Raw genomic sequence first — 16,693 nt, 5'->3', positions numbered from 1 at the left:
GAAGAGTCAGATATGACTGAAAGGGCTAAACAAGCAAATAGAAAATTATTAACATGACCTGAAGGGCATTAAAGAGATTCAAAGTCAAGGAAGGTCAAAGATGGTGGCAAGGGGTGGTGGATCTTCTATCTTGTTTGGAAAGGACTATAACAAGAAGTTTATAAAGGATTATAACAATGTCACTGGGACACCTCTCTCTTGTCATAATTCTTCATGTGATTCTGCTGAATGAGGAAATCTGTGATCACTGGAGGTTTCATGGAAACCATCCTGGCATTCTTGGATCCATTTGGGTTTAGATCTTGGATGGAGGGAAGATCTGGAGAGATGAGGAGTGGTGAGAGGCAACAGGCAGAGCATTTGTCTTCTCACTATGCCTTGGAGAGACTCAGTACCCTCTGGGTGACTTGAGGAGAAGTCAGTGCAGTGAGTAAACATTATTTCATAACCATGCAAATTACCTATAATTTTCCTAATAATTTGCAGCCTGAATACTGAGCATTGAAATATGTGGTATTCAACTACAGCAGTAAAAAATTGGCAACATTTCTTTTGGTCATTTATGAGTCTAAAAATAAAAATATTTTGAAAATACACAGTGATTTGACTTGCATGACTTATTATATCGTTCAGAACAAACTATTTAATGCACAGGTGGATTTCAGACATAAACTGAAATCAAATAATAATGAGAAAAAATATTTATTTCCTTAGGAAACAAAGAATGGTGTCTCAGGTTGAGGGATCCTTTTTTAAGGTGATGACTTTTTTGATGTTTAAAAAGTACCAGAGACATAGTTCCTGGGGAATTTAATCATTTTAATAATAAAGTCAGAATGTTTATTAATAAAAAGATGGTAATTTGGTTATCTCTCTTTTAAACCAAAGAAAGTTCACAGTTCATATGCTCTTGGGAGAGATGTTCCTGAGGGTGGCAATCAACTTTGATTGGTTAACAATTAATAAGAGAATGAATATTCCCCATTATAATGAGTGTCATTATAATGAGTGTACATGACCTGGATTACCAAAATCTTGGTCAGAGAGATTTGTCAATTTCCATATAACCTGTATGAAAAAGTGAAAATCCACATTTTTCCAGATCTATCTGAATAAATACAATGAAAAAGGAATCTACCCATTAGCCTAAACTTAGAATTTCTTTCACAGTTTTTGATTAGATATTTAGTCTGGGAATGCCTTTGAGAGAGATTTCCAACACATTTCCCAAGGCTGATTTCTGTGTGAGGATATAAAAAAGAGTTCTGATTCAAAAATTAGTTATTAATACAAGAGACAAATAACTTTCAGTTTCTACTTAGTTATAACTTGCTGTGACTAGTTAATAATTAGTTAATCTGTTATAATTCCATAGAAGTAACATGGTGTATTGTATAGGACCCTGAACCTGGAGTAAAGAAGGTTCTAGGTTTGAATTATGCCACAGAAGTGTATGAGCTCAGTGACCCTGAGCAAGTCATTTAACATCTTTGGGACTCAGTTTTCCCTACTTCTGTAAAATGATCGTGTTGGGTTTGATGGCTTCTGAGACCCTTCCATCTCTAGACCCTATGGTCTTTGAGTGCCTTTCACTGATGCATATTGTAATCTATCTATAATTTAGTCCTACAGAGATGCTTCACAAAGGTTAAATAATCTGCCTACTCTGTAGTAGTTAGAACCAAAATAAGCAAACTAAACTGCCCAAGATAATTAGTTGTCCCAAATGTCACTGAAATGGGCACAATTATTTAGAAACATGGCATGAACTGTGATATATTTTAATGACAGACATGTTACCAAACATCCAGGAGTTTGGGCCGACAGACTGGAATGGCAATTTCTGGAGAAACAACCTGATGTAATACATAGAAAGAGCACCAAGTTGGAATTTCAGAGCTATGAGTTCAAGTCTGTTATTCCTAGGACCTTGAACTCAATACTTCAATTCAGTTTCCTCACTGGTAAATTGGGGAGAGTGGCAACTCAGCTGCCTACCTCACAGGTGTACAGTGAGGAAAAATATTTTGTAAACTGTAAAGTGCTCAATAAGTGAGAACTGTTGTGATTATGATAGAGAGGGTGTACAGATGGTATTGGAACATTCTTATGTATGCACGTTAACCCAGACGATATGCCTGCATCTGTTCTATGTAGGGCTGATATATGTGGCTAAGATAGAAGCATTTCAGAATACATGGAATTTGTTGGTGTGCTTTGAATTCAATCCAGCCAACATGTGCTAGGGTTGATGATCACAGGGCCATAGAATTAGAGCCACAAGGGACCAGAGAGGTATCATGACCCTCGTTTCAGAGATGAGGAAAGTGAAGCTCAGAGAAATTAAGTTGTTTGCCCAAACTTAGAAAAAGCACCCATCCCTCCCCTCATTGACAGGAGTCACAGATCAAATACACCTCAGATCTTTACTAGCTATATGACACTGAGCAAGTTACTCAACCTCTGTCTGCATCAGTCCCTTCATATGTAGAATGGGAATAATAATAGCACCCATCCCCCATGCAGGTCATGACAGTCAAGTGAGATAATATTTATAAAATGCTTTTAATTCTTTAGAACAGGAATGAGGAACCTGCCTCCTCAAGGCCACATGTGGTCTTTTAGGTCCTCAAGTGAAGTGCTTTGACTGAATCCAAAATTTACAGAACAAATCCCCTTAATAAAAAGGTTTGTTAAATAAAACTTGGACTCAGTCTAAAGATTGGACCCAAGGACCTAGAAGGCCCCATGTGGCTTCAAGGATACAGGTTCCCTGTCCCTGCTTTAGATAATACGTAAATACTCTCATTTATTGTTGCTACTGTTAATTCCTGTCAGATAACTCCTGTATCTGATTCTTCCTGACTCCATTTGGGGTTTTCTTGCCTGAAGATACTGGAGTGTTTTTCCGTTTCCTTCTCCATCTCATTTTACAGATGAGAAAACTGAGGGAAGCAGGTTTCAGTGACTTGCCCAGGGTCACCCAGCGAGTAAGTATCTGAGACCAAATTTGAACTCAGGTCTTTGTGACTTCAGACCTGGCATTCTATCCAGTGTGCCCCCTTCCTGTCTGGAAATGCTTTAATTATTACAGTTATAATAATTAGTAGCAGTAGTGGTAGTGATAGTATTGTCTAATGGTTTTCTCAAACCTTGCCTGTTACTGACTTATGACTCACAAGCATCTGTAGTTGTGTATTTCTCTTTAAGAGTGAATGATGGATAGTTTTCTTTAATTCTCACTTTGAAAGCTTTTTTAAAAAAGGTTTTAAAAATTTACTAATTTCAGTGGATGAGGTCTAGATTAATATAATAATTAATAGTTAACATAATATTAGCAGTTAATAAAATATGGTATATTTTAGGCATATATAATACAGGTATCTATCTATAAAGATTCAAGTAATAAAATGGTAACATACATTCATAGAGACAACAAGGAGTCATAGGAGGTGGAATCTTTTAGTACCTCCTGATGGCCTGACAAATAAATCTCTAAATCTTAAGATCGGCATTCAATGTCTTTTAGAGTTTGGTACTATCCTACCTTGCCAGCATTATTTCATGACACTCCCCTGCTTGTACAGTCTCTTCCATTCTAACTGGATTATTTGTTGTGCTCTACACATGTACTGAACTTTCAACTAGGAACTCTCATTGAAAGAGCCCTTAGTAACATAAACAGTTGGAACAAGCAATTGGTTCACACAGCAATTAAACATGTGATCGTAAAATGAGTAACAGGAATTTTAAGATCTTAATTTGGGCAAATATGGAAGATGAAGGGCCTCTCTGCAGAAGTTATCCAATCTGTCAGTGCTGAGTGCAAATTCAGGTACACAAAATGGAAGGCATGCTCTCTGAAAGAGGAAGAAAGTATAATGTTTTCTTTAAAGAAGGAATGACAGAGAGTCACTTATTCATTGTCATTCCTAATTATCTGATTCAATATCCTATACTTTTGATGAGTCATGTGGTAACACCTGATAGTGCCAGAAAGAACCCAGAAAGAAATGTTAGGGATCATGGAAGTCTGGAGAAGGTGAAAAAAGATCATAGAAACTGGGGCAGTATTTTTATCACTGCTACCAATTAATAGCAGAAACTTCAGATTAAACAGGAAGATCTGAGAAGTGATCAGTTGCTTAAAATGGTATACAAAAATGAGACTATGATATGTTAAGGAAAAGGACTTTTGGTCAAGAATGGAGGCCATCTATTGAAGACCAGGTAAAATAAATCTGTATCTAGAGAGATATATTCACATGTGTCTGTATGTGTGTGTGTGTGTGTGTGTGTGTGTGTGTGTGTGTGTGTGTGTGTGTGTGTGAAACAGCAAGGACTCTGACATACACAGGAAGGTTTGCTGTTCAAGCTGTTAGATGTGCTTTTCTAAAATGAAAGCAGATTTTGAGAGGTCCACAGTCACTTTAGTCAAGCATATATATCATTCACTTAGTTCGGGGGGAAAAGTGAGCACCCTGAACATCCAGAGAAAATACAAAGAGAGAAACAAAGATCAACAGACAGGGCTTCCAACTGTCTGACCATACATACAGAATTACCAGAGAGAGAAGCACCAGCATCTGGGTTTTCAAAGCTGGGGGGCTCCTTAGTGATTTCCCAGAGTCTTCTCTGGCCAAATACTTCCAATGAGTATGCCCCAAAATAAAAACCTCACCTCAGTATTTATATACTTTTCATAACCACCGGACATCATAACCCTTGAGAACTAGTGCCTCATTAGAAATTAACAAAAGTTGTGGGTCTTCCTGCAAAACAAATCTCTCTCAATCAAACTTCCCTTAAGGGACAGATCCATTAATGGATGGGGAAGATCTTTAACTCTCATAATTACCATTACAATGTGTGTATGTCTGTATGTCTGTATGTGTATATATAATGTATACAGATACACACACATATACACGCGCACACATACACACACAGAGACATAAAGGAGCTAAAATATGTTATATATACCTAAAAACCCAGCCATGAATTTCACTGATATGCTTCATTTTTGAATGAATAATTTCAATAAATGAATAATTTGAAAAAAACTTAACTAAAATCTAATCAAGTAGGCTTTAACATGAAAATTATGGGAGAAGAGGGCAAATATATACAATCAATAAAAAATTTAATCAATAAAAGTTTATTAATACCTACGATGTGCTGTATACTGTACTAAGCACCAAACACCATTCACATATCTGCCAAACTTGATTCCACAGATGATAATAGATATAACATGAAGAGAAAAATATCAGTGAAGAGGCCCATTATAGTCGTTCAAAATAAATAATCTTGAAAAAAGCACTATAATAGTTTGGGCCTCAGACGTCTATAAATAAGTCCACAAAGGGAAATAAAAAGTCAAATTAACATGTTAATGTTAGGAAAAGAATTTGACATGAAACTTTCAGTAGGATGTGATTCAGTGCTGGAATGTAGTGATAGGATGTGTTATTCAAAAAAGATTAGCTCAAAGAGATGATAGAGTAGCAATGTAAAGGATGGGAGATATCTCATATGAACCAGATATGGCTGGGGAGAAACTGGATGAGTATCAATGTATTTATCTGCAGTCTTGAAAATCTCTAAAGCATTTAAACAAATTGTTCTTCAGAGAGAGAGAGAGAGAGAGAGATGGAGAGAGGGAGAGAAAAAGAGAGAGATGGAGAGAGGGAGAGAAAAAGAGAGAGAGAGAGAGAAAGAGACAGAGAGAGAGAGAGGGAGAGAGAGGGAGAGAGAGAGAGAGATGGAGAGAGGGAGAGGGAGAGAGAGAGAAAGGGTATGTGTAAGAGATGAACCCCTTTGGCAGTATCTGGTGAAGACTATGGACCTTTCAGAATTATAATTTTCAGTCCAAAAAATAAAATGCATCAGAATACTAAAGAAAATAATTATTTTAAAATATATATGTGTATGCATATGCATGTATGTGTGTATTTATATATACATACACGTATATGTATATGCATGTATGTATATATAGATGTATATATAGGTATGTATAGGGGTATGTGTATGTGTGTTTATATATGTATATATGTGTATGTGTGCGTGTATACATATACAATCTCACAAGTTCCTTTGTTGGGTTGCGTCCCTGCTTTAAACTGAAAAGGAACATTCCCTAAGTATATCTACACAATTGTATATAATGACAAGTAGCTGCAGTGTAGGAAGAAAGACAGTAGAGATGCCCAGAAACTCATGGAAGACAAAATCTAAGGAAGCATGCCTTTACACATAAACACGCAATATGAGGGACAAGCAGCATTCCTAACAGAAGTAGGCAAATTAAATTCATAGACTAGGCCCCCTTGTCTCAACCAGGTTAAAAAATACAGCACCCACACATGTGCTCAGTCCCACTAGTGACTGGTGCAGGACCTTTGATCTTGCTTAGTTCAGTATAACTCAGAAATCCTGAGTTCAAGGAATTACTAATTTCATCCTACCTGGTAGGAGGGACTGCAGGAGAATGCCACACATAGATTGATTCAGCAGAATGTGACTCATGACCGAAAGGATTATGTTATTCAGAAAGAAGATGATAAAAGTAGTGGTGGGGTGGAGGAATGGAAATGTATATTAAAAAAATACTCATTTAAAAAAAACAAGTCAGCAGAAGGACAAAACATGGTAGAGAGCATTTGGGTATAGGTTAACAGAAACAAAAATAGAAGTAATTCCACCCTTGGAATATGCTACATTCCTTCTGTACAGAACGAGGAAATTGATGATGAACTTGAAAATTCAGTCATAAGCCTCATGTACAGGCTCATTTCAATGAGCTTGGAGATGATAGATAGGGTCTTACTGATTAAAATTCTACAGTGGAGGGAGGGGAAGCTAGATGACACAGTGGATAAAGGAGCATTGGTCCTGGAGTCAGGAAGACCCGAATTCAAATACGCTCTCAGGCACTTACTAATTGTGTGACTTTGGGCAAGTCACTTCACCCTGATTGCCTTTAAAAAATTACATTTACTAGTTGTGTGACACTGGGAAAGTCACTTAACCTTGATTGCCTCAATAAAACCCTTCTATAGTGGCATCTGACCTAGGAGGGATTGGAAGCTCTTGAGAAATAAAATTCTAAAGATGTGTAAAGAAGCAATTCTGGTAAAGAGGAAAATGGGAAGCTCTCTAAAGATATATATTTGAATTCACAGGAGATTCATTGACATATACCTTGAGATGGCATGTACAGAAGATAGAAATAAGGCCCAGTAATGGAAGGTACGAGCAATTAGAATTTATATAGCTGTCTAAGTTTTGTAAAGTACCATGAATGAATACAATATGCGACTCAGTTTTGTGATAACCATAAGTCATTCTGAAATTTGGAATCAACTGAAACTTAAGAAAACTAATGACAATCAACAAAAGAGATGGTTGATTTTGCTGTTTTTTAGCTTTATGGCATAGTGGATAGGGTACTGACCTAGGAGCTGGAAATACCTGGGTTCATGGCCTGCCCCTGACACATACTGATAATGCATATCTACTTCCCATAAGCCTCTAATATCTCTCTGTTGTCATGGGCTTAACCAATGACTTCTTGTGGTTTTGCCCTTGGATCTCCCCATCACCACTCAATCTTGTGCTCTTTAAAAAATAAATTTGTTGGAATAACGGTATAAGAAAGAGGGGCCATGATGCTTCTTCCTATCTCACCGTCTTTATGGGTCTCCTAGTCCTTAGACTAGGGAAAAGCAGAATATCAAAGAGAGGAGGTCACATTGTAGAGGAGACAGTGATAGCAGATGATGAAGATGGCAGAACAATTTCACCCATTTAGCTTGTCTGTTCTCTGCCAAAGAAAATAATGTCTCGACTGGAAAAGACAGAAGCTCAAATCTGAGGTAAGTGGGTATGCAGTGAGGTGCAAACGCTATGTCTGATAATTTTAGTGTTCTCTCTGAATATCAGTTTCTCTATCTGTAAAATTGGAATCATGATGCCTAAGTCATATATCTGATAGCCTAGAGCACAATCAGACCCCAAAAAACAACCCCTCCAAAACTAACCAAATAATCCTATAATAAATGCTTTGTAAATCTTAGAGCACTATGCAAATTACTTTTTAGTTTATTTTATTAAAAATGATTAGAACAGAGCACAGCAACTGTTATATGATAAGCAAGAACTGGGTATCTGCAGCCCGGGTGGAGAGATGACATTCTTTGTGACTGTGGCTGAGAATCCAGCACTACAAACGATTAGAATGTTGATGTGGATTGCTGGGCATCAGCACGCTAGCTAGCAGCAGCTGGGGATGAGATCACTCTTTTGAGCCGAGGTGTCATGTGGGACACGCGTTAGAAGCCTTGTCTATGTAAGGCCAGTGAGGTTAGATGTGACCAAGATTTAGAACGAGTCATTATGACAGCCCATGAGCAGGGAGATCAGGATTTCTGTGTTTCTGCTGTGTAGTACAGAGGCGTAGAGGAACTGCAGTGAATTAAGGGCTTTTGGTTCCTTCCAGATTAGAAATGCTCAGACAGACACAGAGCTACAGACAGCATTTGCTTCTACCAAAAGTTGTTTCATCCAAAAAACCAAACCAAACCAATCGATATCATTCTTGCACATGCAAACTAAGGGGAGGTGATGCAGGGCACATCACAGCTTTTAAAACTAGACATATGGGAAGATTTTAATTATCGGCCAGAGTACCTCTTTCCAAGGTTTTATTGATAGGAGATAGATGGTACTACAGCGGATAGAATGCTGGCCTTAAAGAAAGGAAAATCTGAGTTCAAATTCTGCCTCAAACCACTTATTACCTGTGTGACCCTGGCCAAGTCATTTCACCTCTGTTTGCTTCAGTTTCCTCATCTGTAATATGGTTGATAATAATGGTACCTACCTTGAAGGGCTATTGTGAAGTTTACGTGATATAAATTATGAAAAGCATTTAGAAAAAACAAAAGTACCATATATATATTCTGTATATAATATAATAATATTTTATTATATATATGGAACATATATTACATGACATTCTAAATGTTGTCATGAAATAATCACATTCTAAATGTTTATATTCATATATTTCAGTTCTTTAAAAGATATATGATTAAAGTAGGCCCCCTCTTTGATACTGGGCACTCACTCAATGGTTACAGTCAATCAGTCAATTAACTACAGTTATCCTTTCCACATTGTGACTTTCCCATCATGGTTCCAATATATCATGGGTTGGCATAAGAAATTAAATGTGAACTTTGGGAAGTTTTGTGGAAGCCACAGATGACACACAAAGGCCAGCAGACTGCAAAGAACCTATGACCAAATAATTAACTTACATTTTATGGTGAGGTACTGTAAACACTCAATAAAAGAAAAAGAAAAATTCAGGCTTCTTCTCTGGTATGAAAGGAGAGCCAAAAAATTTTATGTGGATTTTTGAGACCACAGGTGTGCTGTTCCTCTAGCCTTGGCAATGCAGAAGGGATAACTATACTTTATTTATCTCCCAGTGACCCTGGGCAAGTCATTTCACCCTATTTTCCTCACTTTCCTCATCTGTAAAATTAGCTGGATAAGAAAATGACAAACTACTGCAGTATCTTTGCCAAGAAAACCCCAAATTGGGGCATGAAGACTCAGACATGACTGAACAACAACAAAATGTGTCAGGTAGTGTTTTGGGCACTAGGAATACACAGATAAAAAGATTTAGAAACCCCTTGTCCTCATGGATCTTATGGTTTACCAAGGCATTGAGATTGTATCTTCATGTGGCTTAAACATCCAGTTTGAAAACACAACAATGCAATCAACATAATTATTTTGTGTACTTGGCATTGAATAATGAGTTTTATGTTTTTCATGGAGTAGGCTGGTTGTTTTGACTTTCTATGTTTTGACTTTCCATTTGTATTGTTATTATCATTGTTCATAAACTGGGAGAAAGAATACAAGAGAAGGAATGTGGATGTTATGTGAAGAAAAAGAAAGGCAATCTTTGGAAGATTTTTCACAACCAGTTTTGCTAATGCACAAATTTTTCACTTGTCTAATCCATGTGAGCTAATAATGGAGACAGCAGCATAATTTTTAGAGCATGTGAGAAACATGTCAAAAATCTCTAGAAATACTTTTGGTATAAGCAGACTTCACATCACTAAGCAATAGAAAAGGCTGAAAGTAGATTCGTGTCACTGGAATTTTCAAGTGCAACCAAAAGTGATTTCACTCCAGATAAAGCTATGGAAAGGGTTCACATCTGAGAAGGAAATCAAAAGAGCCTCCATGGGCATCAATGGTCTCTGCCAACATACGCATCAGGATGTATTGAACCAGTGTCTGAGTCATGTAGATTTCTTTATGGAATTGGAAGAATTTATCATAGCAATTCACCAGGACTTTTCCACCAGTAATCACAGAAAGGTTATTTTTAAAGATTCTGAACTAATGATCAATGCAGATAATGCAAGGAAATGCTAGAAACTATAACAAATCACTGTAGGATGCAATAATTTCACACCCTACTGAATATTTAGCAAGATCAAGGACAAGAATTGTACATCAGAAACTCTCAGTCTTTATGGACCAATGAATAAAAAAATCCCAGAATTACCAGTGCAAACTCTAAATATCCTGGACAATTCAATCAATACATTGCTTTGAAACCAGGACATTATTACAGACGGAATTGCTTTCCAGCATCACCTGCACATAATACTGATCCATAAAAACTTAAGGACAATATTTTTAGTAGATATAGCCATATCTTCAAGCAACATGAAAAAAGCCCTCAAAATATATAGACCTAGCAGAGAAGATCAAAATTACATGGAAGCAGGATGAAATATGCATCATCCTGGCTGTTCCTTTTTGTTAATTGAGTCGTAACAAGAATGCTTTCAGTGAGATTACAGAGTATAAACTTCTATATCAAGACTGTCATTCAATTGCAAAAAGCAGATATTTTATCCACTAGTACAATAGTCCATAGAATATTAAATATGCTAGAATAGTAGTAGAATAGAGCTTTGTTCCACGAGCCTTTCTTTCTCAACTCCGTTGCAAAACATGATAATGAGGATGATGACCAGAAAACAGCTTTCATTTACCTCATAGATTCTAGCACTTTCATACTTTATTAGGTGACCCCCATGAGTTCTTGTGGCCAAGATTCAATTATCTAGTGGTGATGAACCTCTCCAAACTTGAACTTTTCCTTGAATTATATAGACATACCTTTGACTAAGAATATAGTAGAAGCATTTCTAGCTTTGTTAGATGTGTTAACATACGTATGTTTTGTAGGAGTAGTGTTGGAACATGAAGAGTCACCTCCATACCAAAATGAGACCTTGAAGAAGTACATTTGTAGAGGATTAACACACACACATGCATATACACATGTTTACACACACGTGCACACACATACACGCACACAATTCTAGTCTTCAAATTTACATCTGAGTTACTAGTGAATGTAATATTCCTACTCCCTTATTAAATGACACTGGGACGCTGAGAGCAAACCCACCCCAGTTAACTGGGAATCTACTTAGCAATGGAATTGTATAAAAATACTTAAGCTATCTTATGAAAGAGAAAGTTTATAGGAGCAATAAATAAAAATAAAAACAAAAGAAAAAATGAAAGAAAAAGAAAGACAAGGGAAAGGAAGGAAGGAATGAAAAAAGGAAAGAATGGAGAGAATGAGGGAGGAAGGCAGGAAGGAAGGAAGGAAGAAAATGAAGGGAAGAAAAAGGAAAAAAGAAGAAAAAAGAAAGCAAGGAATTAAAGGAAGGAAGAGAAAAAAGGGAAGGATGAAAAAAAGATATAGAATGCAAGAAAGGAAAGGAAGAGAATGAAGGAAAGGAAGAAAAAGGAAAAGGACAAAGCAAGGAATAAAAGAAAGGAACAAAGAAAGAAGCTTTCAGAGGAGAAAACATGGACTTTGGCTTATCTACTTTTCCATTTCAGTTATCAGTGCCTGTTAGGGGAAATAGCCTGCCCATTTATGTCTCCCTAGCACCAGAGTCAAAGTTCCTTTTTTTCCAAGCCCTATTCACTTTATGACCTCACTTTAGTACAGCTAAACATCAAAAAGCAATACAAGCACTGAGAAACAGTGTGAGTTTTACAGATCTTAGGACATTTTTAAGGGAGGTGTGTACAATTAAATGCACTTAGAAATACCTAAGGAAAGACCCAATTCTCATTATTACGATTCAAGAACAGCTGCCTATTTCCCCCATCTGAAGGTAAAAATCATCGTTAGCATTACTGAGTAGACAGGAATTTGTAACAAAAAATTCTCTTTCTAGGAGGGAAAGATCAGTTTTGGTGAGGGGTAGAAATCTCACTGCATTAAATTGTTTGGCTTAGAAATTTTAGGTAAAAAGACATATCACATAATTCTCCATGCTTCAACGGTAACTGGGGCTTATCATTCCAGTGAATGTTACATCTGCCTTTGATATGCCTCTATTGTGATTTTCTAGTATCCCTGTCATTTAGATCACCTACTCTAGGAATGTTTAGTTCTTCCATCAGAACTTTCATTTCCATCCTTCCTGGATGCATCTCATTCTGTTTGTCTTGTATTATTATAGCCAATAAATCAGTTAAGCAAGTGGGGCACAGTGGGAAGTAGTACCTCCATTCTCTGAATTTTGCCATGATGTTTCACTTGCTTTCTCTTTCCATCCTTTTTTGCTTCATTAAGGAATTCTTCCTAGAACTTCCATTTTGACAAAGGGGACAGATCAGCCATCTTCAATTCTCTAGACTTTGCCAGCATGTCTCCTCAATGGGTGCCACCATTTTCTCTGTCAGCTTCTTTTTAACGTGTTCAAATAGAAAAGAAAAAGATAAACTGCTTGAGGAAAGAGACTTTTTGTTTTCACTTCTATTTGAATTCAGTGCACTTTTCCAGTTCCTTGAATGTAATAAATATATGCTAATTTACTGACTGCTGACTGATTTTTTTTTTTGATACAGAGGATATGCATTTAAATATTGCCCTTGTCTCTTATTATGTCCTGTGTGACCTTGGGTAAGCCGTTTAACACCTTTAGGTCTCAAATTTCCTCATCTGTAAAATGAGGAGATTTGGTCATTTTTGTTCAGTCATTTCTGATCCTTTGTTTTCTTGTTTTATTTTTTTGGGGGGGAAGAGGGCAAGATACTGGAGTGGTTTGCCATTTCCTTCTCCAGTGAATTAAATCAAACAGAGGTTAAGTTACTTGCCCAGGGTCACACAGCTAGTATCTGAGGTTGAATTTGAACTCGAGACTTTCTGACTCCATGCCCAGCCCTGTATCCACTAAATAATCTAGCTGCCCTATAACTATATCTATATCATCTATTTCTGTATCTATAGCTCTATCTCTGTGTGTATGTGCATATGTATACATGCATATATTACACATACATCCACATATGTACACATATATGTAATGTACACATAGATGAAGCATATATGACTTTTGGATCTGACCAAAGAAGGAATCTGTTTTGCTTAATAATACATGCTTTTACTTTTCTTGTTTTTCAGTTAAGAGATAAGGGCAGAGGTGTCAGGGGAAGAATGCCAAGATCTCTGAAAATAAAGTAAAATTTTGAAAAATCACTAAGGGAAAAATCAGTGTAACAAGAGGGCATTCCCATTATGTGACAAGATCAAATGAAACAACTGGACAGCTGATTGTTGCCCTGGTATGCACTACATCTCAGAGAAAGGTTGCAGATGGTCCTCTATGAAGGGTTTGTGGATGAGCCAAGGCAAGGATCACACCTTATGAGAAGTTTTGGTCTCAAAGGAATGAGGCAGGACCTGTGTTGATGAGATCAGGTATCCTTTGTATTAACAAAGTATGTCCAGATCACTGGCCAGGGTGAAGAGGGAGCTCAAAAGGGAAATTAGACAGGCTTCCTGTCCTCATGGAATTTCTAGTAGAGAAAGTAGTATTGCAGGGCAGCTAGGTGGCAAAGTAGATAGAGCACCTGCTCTGGAGTCAGAAGGACCTGAGTTCAAATCTAGTCTCAGGAACTCGATACTTTCTGGCTGTGTGACTCTGGGCAAGTCACTTACCCCAGATTACCTCTTGGTGGAGAGAAAAAAACCAAGAAAGAAAGCAATATTGCAGCACATGGACCATGAGCAATAGTGGGGATGAAACTTAACGATTGTGTATGAGAAATACAAAGCATCTGTACTAGTCCCCTTTATGATCAATGCAGCTAGGCAGGACCTGAGTTCAAATCTAGCCTCAGACACTGACTAGCTGTGTGACCCTGGATGCATCTCTTAACTTCTGTTTGTCTCAGTTTCCTTAACTATAAGGAGATAGCAATATCTTCTGCCTCTTAAGGTTGTTGTGATAATAAATTGATAACATTCATTAAGCTCTTTGAAACCTTAAGGTGGTATACACATGTTAGTTGTGTTGTTGATGATAATGATGTTCCTTTATTGTTAAGCCTTGAGGGAAAAAGTCATCCAGTTAAGCATTAACTCCATGGCTGAGACACATGCTGTTGGAGAAAGAATATAAACTTTGAAGTCAAAAGACCAAGGTTCAAATCCTACCCCAGATATTTGCTATGCAACCTTGGGCAACCTCTGTAGGACTCAGTTTTCTCTTCTATAAAATGAGATGGTTGAACTAGATAGCATCTGAGGTGTTTTATAGTAGATCTATGATTCTATGACACTTCTCCTTCCCTTCTCAATTTCAATGAACCTTCTCTCCTTTGTTGAAATCTCCATCCGCCCAACTTTCCACTGCCCACCTAGCTACAGTGAAATCCTTGTCCAGTCTCCAGATTCCTCTAGGTAAATAATGTTTTTTTTTGCCCTCTTTAGAAGTGGGCATCCTTTCCCCTTCCCAAACCCCTGACTCTTGATGGTCAGTCTTCCCAATCCCAAATGCATTATTTCTGCTCTTTAGTTTCTCAGCTCTTGTACTCCAGCCACAGAATATCACTCTAGATAGGCTTTTAGCTGGAAGGGAATTTAGAGGTCATTGAGCTCGGCCTCACATATATTGCAGATAAAGAAGCTGAACCCCAGAGAGGTTGAATGAATGTCAGTGTTCACCTGGAATAAATGGAGGTCCTGATTTGTAGACCACCGTCCATTTTTATTCCAAACGCATTGCTGTTAAAACACAATGAAAAACTATTCATATTTGCTCTGTTGCTTATTCATGCTTCCCAGTGACAATCTGGCTTTCCCTTCTGCTTTTATTTATTTCTCACTCTATCATGAACACCCTCCCCATATTGGCCATTCTAGACCTTTCTTTCTCTAAAATATTTCCTCTTTCCTATTATGACCTCATCCTTATCCCTTTTCAGTTGATGATGCTGCAGCCTCACATAACACCTGTAGTAATAATTAAGTCTAGGAGCCATATAATGGTCTTTCAGGTCCATGTGGTTTCTCCTCTGTCTTGGGGCAATTAGGTGGTACAATGTATAGGTGACTGAATCCATGGTCAGGAAGACCTCAGTTCAAATCTCAGCCTTCTATCTGTGTGAACCTGGATAAGGCACTTAACATTTATCAGTCTCAGCTTCCTCAACTATAAAATGGAACTATAATAACATAATATGGATAATGAAGATGATGATGATGATGATGATGATGATGATGATAACTGATAATCATGAAGCTGTTGTGAAGGCAAAACAAGATAATATGTGTGCCAGCACATAGTAGCTCCTTAATAAATGTCTGTTTCCTTCTATGGCTGCTTTAGGGAGTTTGTGGAGCACAGTCACGCTGAGCCCCCAGTTAGGAAAATTCCTAACATTTAGGCAATGTTAGTTCTGGCTCTTTGCCTTCATTTACATTTATCTCGAGCTAACCTCTGGCCCTGTGGTGGTTGAGACAACATTCAGGTTACAGGAAACAATTTGTGTGGAGAAGAAGCAGACTGTATCAGAATGTCTGTTAAGGCATCTGGAGGGGAAAATGGAGAAATAGCTATTTCCCTCAAGTTCTCATACTCCCTTGGAATTTCCTTCATTCCTTAAGTGAATGAGTACAAGTGGTGGCTTCAGTCAGAATTTTCTGCTCAGAGATGCCAATAGTGCCAATGGCTCTCCTAGATCTTTCCTTTCTCCATCATACCTCAATCCTTTCTCCTCCCCTTCTCAACAATTGCTCTGGGGTCACAAATTCTTTCCAGCTCACTCTTTTTGTCTCCACTCTTATACTGTACTGTCAGACCCTCAATATTTCTGCCTCTAAGAACTTACCATTAATTGGGGAGGTAAATGTACATATGTGAGTATATACACTATATAGGAAAATTAGATAACTACATGTATTCCTAAACCCTTATACGTTTGCATATGGTACATAGACACATACATATGTTTTGTTCAATGCAATTGACCCCATTAAATCTGGATCAACATTCCTGTTGTAAAACAACCATTATTGTTTCTAGTTAGCATAGAATGGAGGGTGAAGGGGGACTTGGTGCAAATGAGTGGATTTGTGTGATGTGCCCAAGTGCATGCTGGGTGAACTTTTGGCTCTGGGGTATGTAGGAAATGAAGCCAGGGGATTTTGGCAAGCATGATTTTAAAAAGCTGCTTTTAAAGAGGAAAGCTACATTTTATTTTTACATCTTTCAATTAACAACATTTTTTTTCTATTTGTGGATTAAATACTTTAAGTTATTCCCTTTGATTT

At 37.4% G+C, this 16,693-nt stretch overlaps 1 long non-coding RNA gene across 1 annotated transcript in view; it reads left to right on the top strand.

Moving 5' to 3' along the window:
* LOC140534472 (uncharacterized) overlaps positions 1 to 13,615 on the top strand; it is a 56,263-nt gene extending 42,648 nt beyond the window's left edge. Inside the window, exons 3-4 of the long non-coding RNA XR_011977327.1 lie at positions 7,188 to 7,254; positions 13,541 to 13,615. This is a non-coding gene — a long non-coding RNA (uncharacterized lncRNA). The remainder of the gene's footprint in view (positions 1 to 7,187; positions 7,255 to 13,540) is intronic.
* The last annotated feature ends 3,078 nt before the right edge of the window (positions 13,616 to 16,693 follow it).

Source organism: Notamacropus eugenii, chromosome 3 (genome assembly GCF_028372415.1).
Source record: "Notamacropus eugenii isolate mMacEug1 chromosome 3, mMacEug1.pri_v2, whole genome shotgun sequence".
NCBI classification, from domain to species: domain Eukaryota; kingdom Metazoa; phylum Chordata; class Mammalia; order Diprotodontia; family Macropodidae; genus Notamacropus; species Notamacropus eugenii.
The sequence above is the reverse complement of the archived record's forward strand: the minus strand, read 5'-3'. Positions and strand labels throughout refer to the sequence as shown.